This window comes from Megascapheus bottae, chromosome 32, assembly GCF_031878675.1.
Source record: "Megascapheus bottae isolate mThoBot1 chromosome 32, mThoBot2.hap1, whole genome shotgun sequence".
Taxonomy (NCBI): Eukaryota; Metazoa; Chordata; class Mammalia; order Rodentia; family Geomyidae; genus Megascapheus; species Megascapheus bottae.
The window spans coordinates 2,816,015-2,825,702 of record NC_143540.1 but is presented as its reverse complement, the minus strand read 5'-3'; the positions used below and the strand labels follow the sequence as shown (position 1 = coordinate 2,825,702).

Sequence of the window (9,688 nt, the reverse complement as noted above, 5' to 3'; positions counted from 1 at the left end):
TGCTTGCCTAGCATGCAGGAAGACCCAGGTTCAATTCCTCGGTACCACATACATAGAAAAAGCTGGAAATGGTACTATGGCTCAAGTGGTAGAGCACTAGCCTTGGGGGGAAAAAAAGCCCAAGGACATTGCTCAGACCCTGAGTTCAAACCCAAGGAATGACAAAAAAAAAAAGTATGTAACCGAGTTTAGGCACTGACCCTTAGCTTTTTTCACTCAAAGCTGGCACTCAACCATTTGAACCACATTTCACGTATAGTTTTCTGCCAGTTATCTGGAGATAAGCATCTCATGGACTTTCCTGCCCATTCTAGATTTAACCTATGATCCTCAGATCTCAGCTTCCTGAATGGCTAGGATTACAGAAGTGAGTCACTAATGCTCAGCATGGGTACATGTTTTAATACTGGCCTTAGTAGCTCAAAATCTGCTTCAGTATTAAGTCAAGAATGACTTTCCTGATGACCTAAACCTGCCTTCCCACAACTCTAACCACATGGTCTGAGGTCTGCCTCTGGGCCATAACTCCTCCTGTGTCTCAAAGTGAGACAGAGGCTAGAGAATACCTGGCTGTGTGACAGAATTACAAAAATGGATTCCTCAGGGAGCTCTGGCATGATCCTCTCACTGTAAATGACAACTTGGAACAGCTATCAACTGTGGTATTACCAGGCAATCATTTCTATACAAAGCTTCGGAATCATTATTAGCATAGGAAGCAAATTAGATGACAGGCCAGCAGGGATTTTATTACTGATAAAAAAAAACTTTTAACTATGGGAATATTGCATTCTAATGATCCCAGTATCTGTGGTACCAACAAAGACTAAGCCGGAATTAAATAAGTCACATCACTGTGATCTGGCTGCTCCAGAGACAGGTAAACTTGTCTTCAATGACTAAGACAGCTGGCTTGTCTGAAAACCCAATGAACTATAGCTGAGTTTTCTATCAGAGGAAAGAGGATCCCCAAAGATCAGTCAGGAGACAACCACAAAGCAAGAAGATGGTAAGAACCTGGAATGAGCAGAGCCAGCTACATCCCTGGCTTCCTGGAAAAGCCATCCAAAGCACAACGATGTGTTGTCTTTCCAGCAGAAAATACATGCACAGAGTTGCAAGCTCATATGCAAGCAACACACACAGACATGCTTGTGTGCACACACATCTATACTCATTTCATGACAACTTTGATATCAGTGACAGTAGAGAAAGAAGGAAGGAAGGGCTGGCATAATGGAAGAGGAAAGTGTGGGGGTATTTTCCCATCCCAATCTCCAAATAATCTGAGAGGCCATTTGGGCTGGATTCAAGAGGTATCTTTGCAAATGAATCCTGAGAGAACCAGTTTGTGTTTAAGTTCAAGTTCTCGCAAAGCTAACACATCCCAAAGCAAGTCATTGATAAACTTTTAGGGAAAACACCATTTGGAGAGATGCCCAAAGGGCATGTGTTTCTGTACAGCCAGAAGCCTGAGTTGTTTATGCTTAAGTTGTAGAAGTTAGCAAAATAGATTCAAAACAGACTTCTTCAGATGCTGTGAATCTATGAATGGCTTCATTTCCATTCCTTTAATTCCACCAGGAGCTATAATTTCTAAATTTTCCTTCAGGAAAAAAATCATTTAGCTCAGAAATAATGCTTTCTATATAAAACTGTAGTTGTTTCAGAGCTTATTTCTTTTTTTTCCTTCCAAGAAAACCATAATAAAGAGAGTCTTTCATCTTAATAAAGCCAGGCATGGGAAGTTTCTCTCTAAGCACCAAGGCAGACAACAAATTCACTCAATAAAAATTGACCAAGTGAAGTATCAGCCTAGCCCTTGGCATATGGAACAAATAAGTAACTCTACCCTCCCTGAATGCCTATGCCTGAAATGAGGGAGAAAAAACAAGTCTCACCCTGTGTGGGCTTTGTGATCTGGGCCAAGTTCAAAGAAGGAATGGAACATTCCATGGGTCACAAACACAGGAGGAATTAGAGGAGCAGAAAAGGAAGAAGTCGACATATGAGGTAGAAGAGTTGCCTAGATAAAGATGGAGGATTACGCTCATATAAGCCCAAAGATGAATAAGTTGGAATAGGGCAAGTAGTCACATTTTAAGGGCCTAAGAAAAACAGATGCAATGCATGCTAATGAGAAGCCTACATAGATTGCTGAACTAGAAGTGAATTGTAAGTACAGGCACCAGTGGGTCACGCCTATAATCTTGGCTGCTTGGGAAGCTGAGATCTAAGGACCCCAGTTCAGAGCCAGCCATGGTAGAAAAAGTATATGAGACTCTTATCTCCAATTAACCCCACCAAGTCTGATGGTAGAATTTGTAGTTCAAATGGTAGAGCTGCAGCCTTGAACAAAAAACTAAGGGACAATGCCCCAGCCCTAAGTTCAAGCCCTAGTACAAACATAAATAGGCAAACAACATTGCCTGATTTTCTGATTTGGGGATCCTATGATTTCACTTCCCTACCACACCACCTGGCTTGATCAAATGGCAGCTTTAATCTACTTTCAATGACACTGTGCTTCAGCCAAAGACAAGAGGAAAAACTTGAGCAACAGTAACACATATATGCCTTACAGCAAGCTTTGAATTAACTTTTTCCTAAAATCTTTTCACCTCTGAGTATCACTTCTTTGGTTCCTCGCCTGTGCTTCCTCAGTATCCTTCCTTTTCTTCTATTTAAGCTTCCAGATTCTTCTGACTCCCAATTCAAAAGGTTCTTTTGGTCAGGTGGGGGGTAAAGTCATCAGTAAGAGGTTAGCTGGGTGCTGGCGGCTCACGCCTATAATCCTAGATACTCAGGAGGCTGAGATCTGAGGATCACAGTTCAACACCGGCAGGAAAATTTGTGACTCTTTTTTTTTCATATATTTTTATTGTAATTATTAGAAGGGTTACATTATATTCACCAGATAGAAGGTGCATTACTACACAAACATTGATACCCTTTCTCATGTCATGGTCCCCATTTCCCTCCCTCCCTCTCTCCTCCCTCCTGTGAGACTCTTATATCCAACTAACCACCAGAAAACCAGAAGTAGTACAATGGTTCAAAGTGGTAGAGTGCTAGCCTTGACCAAAAGAGCTCAGGAACAGAGTCCAGACCTCAAGTTCAAACTCCACAACCAACCAAAAAAAAAATGTGTCTATGCCGTATTTTTGGGAACAGAAAGAAATACAGGGTCTAGGAACCAGCAGAAGTGATGAAAGGACAGTGAGAAAGAAAAGTCACTACACATTCCTGACCCATGATAGGTATCTAAGTGACCTGGGTCATCCAAACTGGAAAGAAGAGAGATGTACGATTCGAGCTTTTATCTAAATGTGACTAGTAATCCTCTGGACGGACCATGGGGAGAGAAAAGGCTCTGACAGGACATATTGAAAGAGAGCAATGAAATGATTATACCATTAGAGAGCTTACATGAATGCATGTATATACATGTATTTTACCTAACTGCTTACCTCAGACTTACCATGGGATCACATCACAATAAATGCTCTATAAGCGAAAATAATCTAAGTCAAAGAAGTATCTAATACATCTCTCAAACAGCATAGCTTAGTGCATCCCACTTTAAATATGACCACATTTAGCCTACAGTCAGGAAGAGTTACCTATATAAAGCCTTTTGATCATCTTGCGTAACTTATGGAAAGCATGATGAAATACAGAACACAAAACATAATATCAAAACATGCCGGCAGCATTGTAATCTGAATGATTGGTTTGCTCTCAGGATGGCATGTCACCATGACTGACCAGGAACTGTAACTTGCTGCCACCAGCTGGCATCACAAAAGACTATCACACCAAGTGTCACTATCCAGGAGAAAGATCAGAATTCAAACTTCACAGGATAGTTCCTGCTGAATGTGGTTCCACCAAATGTATATGGTTTACTGAATCATCTTCAAGTAGAGAAATTGTAAGCTGGGGGGCTACTTGTGTACTATATAATAGCCATGCCTGCCAATGTATTTCTACTTTGGTTTCTAGTTGCAGAAAGTAAGTGGGCAGGAGTAAGTACGGACCAGGGTTTCCTGTTAGGCCTAGACAGTAGAGACAGATTCTGTGCCTTCTCTTCTCTCCATTCTCTTGGCTCTAATAACACAGAAACCTCCTTAGCAAATTTCTTCTAATGTTCCTTCTGGAAATGAGCTATTTTTATAGCTTTTTATTTAATATCCCCCTGAGAAACATTATTTGCTTTTTACAAAGTATTGCCAAGAAACACAGGCAACAAAGGCACTTTGGATCTTCCTCTTTCCAGAAACTGGATGAATTAGACCTTGCAAGGCATAGGACTCCATGCCAGAGGCATACCACAAAGTAGGGGTTACAAGAGATAAGTCCTGCAAAGGTTCCATGCAAGTAAGGCTAGCCAGCTTGAGGACAGGGAAGGTTAGAATGTTGGTTGTTGAGAAGAAGCTGGGTGCTAAAAACATGAGGCTGAAAGTCTTCCATGCCACATCAAGAAAACAGGCTCTGTCCTGAAATAACTGACATCAGGACAAGGGCCCAACATAATCACAGCTATCAGCAGGCAGTGATTAAGAGGCTGGATTGAAGGAGGCTTACAGGAGACAAGAACAGAGGCTCACAGATTTATTCAGTCATACACATCACACATACATACACATACATACACATACATACACACACCATTTTAGCATCAATTTTAAATATCATCACATCACATGTAGGGGAACTTTATTCTTATTGGGTACAGAAAGAAGATTCTGGGGAAAGAACTATTTAAGGCTCTTCATCAAGGTGTATGTTAGAAATATTTTGGTTATAAGAAGCACTTTTGATACTTAGACAAGGCAAGAGGTAGGCCAAAGGAATAAATTTCTTATGATAAAATATCATGCATCCCTTGATCATGTTAGTATGGAAAACTTTTTTTTTTGCAAGTTGGGGCTTGGACTCAGGGCCTGAGCACTGTCCTTGGGCTTTGTCAAGGCTAGAGCTGTACCACTTGAGCCTCAGCACCACTTCTGGCTTTTTTTCTATGTATGTGGTACCGAGGAATTGAACCTGGGTCTTCGTGCATGCTAGGCAAGCACTCTACCACTAGGCCAAACTCCCAGCCCGGAAAACTTTTTTTTGCTGGTCCTGGACCTTGAACTCTGGGCCTGGGATACTGTTCCTAAGTTTCTTTTGCTCAAAGCTAGCATTCTACCACTTGAGCCCACAGTACCACTTCCAGCTTTCCTGAATGACCTGGCTTCTAACTGAAATCCTTAGATCTTAGCCTCCTGAGTAGTTAGGATTACACGTATGAGACACCATCACCTGGCTATGGAAGATATTTTGAAGTAAGAAAGATACCTCATTAATTATACATACAACGTTGTCTTATCCTGTGAAAAGTAAAATGTAAGGGACTTGTGCTGTGTGGGTGTGTCCCTTTTTCCACTAATGGGGTGGGGTGTTCTAGCACTTGAGTTACAACTCCCTTTCCAGCTTTGTGCTGGTTAATTAGAGTAAGAGTCTCATTGACTTTCCTGCCCTGGCTAGATCCTCAGATCTCAGCCTCCTGAGTAGCTAGGATTACAGATTGAACCACCAGCACCCAGCTTGACTTCTGCTTATATCTTTAATTTTTTTCATCCTCAGCATATCCTGTGATGTCATCCTATGTGACCACTGGAAGGCTGGCTATATGAAAGCAGCCTCCCTTCCTCCATGGGGTTCAACACCATCACCAGCTGCCAGAACTTGTACAAATCACGCCAGCTTTCACTGAGATAAGTCACCCTTTCATTGGAAACAGAGCTTCCAGCTCCACCCAGCAAAGTCCCTGGCCACATCTCTGACCTTGGGGATGGTGAAGCTCCTCATCACTATAGCTTGCTGGCCAATCCCTCCCTGATGTGCTGTCTCCGATCCTCATGACTGCTAGAGCAGAGGCATCCCAGCTCATCCTCCTCCTCCCTGCAGCTCCGAGACCTCTTGGTTCTCTGCTTGTCTCGCAGCCAGCTGTGCTGACTGGCTTAGCTAAGGTTCCTTGACTTTTATAGACATGAGCCAGAGCTGGGTCATTAAGCCTGAATCTTTTGAAATCCCAGAGATTCATCGTCCAATCTAACAGCTGCAGTGGGTGAGGGATGAAGTTCATGTAGTCCAGCCCCCTGGGTTCAGAGCCATAACTGGAAATTTGAGGATCCTGGAAAGCCTGGGTTAACTCCAAAGATCCTTAGGGGAAAAAAGCAGGTATATGCAGGTATATGCGTAACTAGCTACAAGTCAGGGCCCATGTAGAACGCAAGCAAATAGCAAAGGGTACAGCCTCTTTTTAGGGTCAAATAGAATCTTAGCACAAAAACACTTGACAAGCCTAGGCACCTCTGACTCACATCTATAACCCTAACTACTCAGAAGGCTGAAATCTCACGTCTGAAACCAGTTGTGGCAGGGAAGTCTATGAAACTTTTTTTTTTCCAGTTCTGGGGACTGAACTTAGAGCCTGGGCATTGTCCTTGGAAACTTTTTGCTCAGGGCTAGCACTCTGCCAATTGAGCCACAGCACCACTTTCGGCTTTGTGTGTGTTGTGTGTGTAGTACCAAGGAATCAAACCTAGGGCTTCATGCATGCTAGGCAAGCACTCTACCACTAGGCCACATTCCCCGCCTATGAGATTCTAATCACAGATAAATCACCAAGCCAGGTGCCAGTAGCTTATGCCTGTAATCCTAGGTAGTTGGGAAGCTGAGATCTGAGGATAGCTGTTGGAAGTCAGCCAGGGCAGGAAAGCCCATGAGTCTCTTATCTCCAATTAATTCGAGACAGCCAGAAGTAGTACTGTGGCTCAAGTGGTAGAATGCTAGCCTTGAGCAAAAAGAGCCCAGGGATAGCACCCAGACCCAGAGTTCAAGCCCCAAAACAATGAATGAATGCCTAAATAAATAAATCACTGAAAAAAGCAGAAACAGAGCTGTGGCTCAAGTGATACAAAACTATCACTGGCCAAAAAGCATGCAGGCCTTGAATTCAAGTCCCAGGACCAGCACAAAAATAAACACTTGACAAACAGTATGAATGATTTCACCTTATACAACACAAGAAGGAAATGAAGCAACACACACAAATACAAAAGGTGGTATGGTAGGAAAACAACTAATTCTATTAGTCACATAGTCACCACTGAATACCTACATTATGCCTCCACCATTACCGAGATTTAATTTTGACTAAGCTCACTTGCCTACCTGACCATATCAAGTGGAGAAAAGACTACGGTGGTCTGATGCGAGGAAAGCAGCCTTATCCTGCTGAGCTCTTAGTAGGCCATATGCTCATAAGTCTTAAGCCCATTGCCCTTAGAACCAGGACATGACTGAGAAGCAAGCTTGCAGGCCCTCTGAACACCTAGTAAATATGACCTCCTCTAACTAAGAGCTAATTTATCCCACCACCAGAGGAAATCAAGCAGGATGAACAAGTCTGATGTGTCCCTCCTCATACTCAGCCTGAAGGCTTGAGGGCAGGAGCATTCCCAAACCACGTCTCCTTCCTTGGGGCTTGAATCCACATCTCATAAGCCCCTTAGTGGGGAAGGCCCCATGAAGAAGGAAGTATACTCACCCTCCTGTGGGCTCCTTCACAGTCCTGGTTCTAGGACTCTGTTCTTCCCAGAGTTAGGTAACCAATAACCTTGTATCTTGCCCAAAAGGGCATGGTTGAGAAAAAAGGAATCACCTCTCTCCTAGCCTCCTTCTTCCACAAGCTCAGTGCTCTTTCCTCAAAAACTCCCAGCAAGCACATGTTCTCACATTATCTCCCACTTTATGCTAAAATTAAACTGTTCTAGCTCACTTCCCTATTCATCTCTTTGAAGAGAGACTAAGCTAAATGCAAAACTCCTCCCTGGTCTTAAATCCATGATTTTTATGTTAGAAGAGTAGAATGAAAGAAAATGGGATTCATTTGCAGAAAATTACCTATCGTGTTTTTATTAACGTTATTTTCTACCTTTCAGTACAACTCCACCACCACTTCACCATGGGCATTGATACTTAACTCTTTAGGAACCTTTGTCTCCTCCACACTGGAAGTCATCTGACTCACAATGTCATTGTGAAGATCAAATGAGATCATGTCTGTAAAGCACCCTGCCTGCAGTGTACCCCAAGGGCATGTCCAGAAGATGTTCAGCACATGTTAATTCTCTTCTGGTTCCTCCCAACTCTCCCTGCTCAGAAAGACATCCCAGCAAGGACTGACCAGCAGTCTTGTTATGGCAGTAAGATTTCTCCTGCCCCTTGTATGTCCTTCCAGAGCCAGCTCACACTGGCTGGTCTCATCCAACTGTGCTTCTGGTGACCTCAAGCTGCTCTCTGTGAAACTGGCCATAGTGGGTGTATCTATACTATGGTAATCCACAGATGCTATATAAATCAAAGCTCCTATCCCCCCCAGACAGTGTTTCTAGCACCCTACTCTGGCAGGAGACTGGACACCAAGAGAGCTTTTGTCCCAAAGCACAACTTCCCCTCACAGTAAACAGCTTTTAACACGAGTTCTGCAGAGCCAAAGGCCCACTAATAGTCACCATTGATTTTCTAGCAAGAAGGAATAATGGCTCAGAGGCCAGCCAACCTTTTATCGCATCAGATGAATCCAATTGAAAAACAACTGCCAAAAGGTTTTGGACCAAGACAGGATAATGGAGACTATTTCTGAAATAAAACCATGGTGCTTAAATGTACCAAACTGTGTCTTTTCTCTCCATGAACTAAAAACCTAAATTATCTGTAGTAGAATGCCAGAGCTTGTTGGTAATGATAGTATGCACACTTGTACGGCTGGTACCATTCACCAGGCTCTATTCTGGGGCACTTTGTAGATACTCATTAATTGCTATCCTCACCCATAACATATGCACTCGCATTATCCTCATGTGATAGATAAATAAATGGAGTCAAAGAGAGGAAGAAACTACACAGCTGAGGTGGACAACCTTTGACGGGGGCATCCTCGGGAGGCATTCACCAGTGTGGAGCTGCCTGGAAGGGGTTGGGGCTCCCACTCTCTCTGACCATCTTCCCCTAGACTACCCCTCCACCTTTCAGTATGGAAATGTCCTGCTTATCTTCAACTTGACATTCTCATTAACTCTGGCAGAAAGAGAATGGCTTTCTCCCTCCCCACTCCCCTAGAGATTAAGACCACGGAAGCTCACTCAACGCAACCCTAGCTAGTGCCATAAATACTAGCAAAGGAAGGCTTGCCTATCTGTTGAAATATGCTGTATACCCAGGACTCTATAAGTTTTGTAGCATAACCCTGGAGGAGATACAAAAAAAGAAAAGAAGGACCACAGCTGGGGACAGCCTTGAGCTCTCCCCTCAAAGGCCCTGGAAGACCAATCGGTCCCTGAGGACAGCATGGCTACATTCAAACTGGCACTCTGAATAATTCTGAATGAGACCACTCAGCTAAGACTCACAGATATGTGACCATAACTGAAGTTATATAACAAATTCAAACAGCATGGCAGGATGTAAAATAAAACATGAAAAATTGTGTGTTCAAGCATTTTTTCATATATTTTTAATTGTAATTAATAGAAGGGTTACATTATATTTGCCAGATAGAAGGTGCATTAATTCACATACATTGATACCCTTTCTCATGTCTTGGTCCCCATTTCCCTCCCTCACCCCCACCCCT

General features: G+C 43.1%; 1 long non-coding RNA gene across 3 annotated transcripts in view; it reads right to left on the bottom strand.

The window, feature by feature from the left end:
- The window catches only part of LOC150043023 (uncharacterized), a 113,007-nt gene that overhangs the window by 63,347 nt on the left and 39,972 nt on the right, over positions 1-9,688 (bottom strand). The window contains exon 1 of one of the 3 annotated variants that reach the window (XR_016533480.1): positions 7,601-7,669. The exons of the other annotated variants lie outside the window; for them this stretch is intronic. This is a non-coding gene — a long non-coding RNA (uncharacterized LOC150043023). Of the gene's footprint in view, positions 1-7,600; positions 7,670-9,688 lie in introns of those variants that run through there. 3 annotated transcript variants of the gene reach the window in all.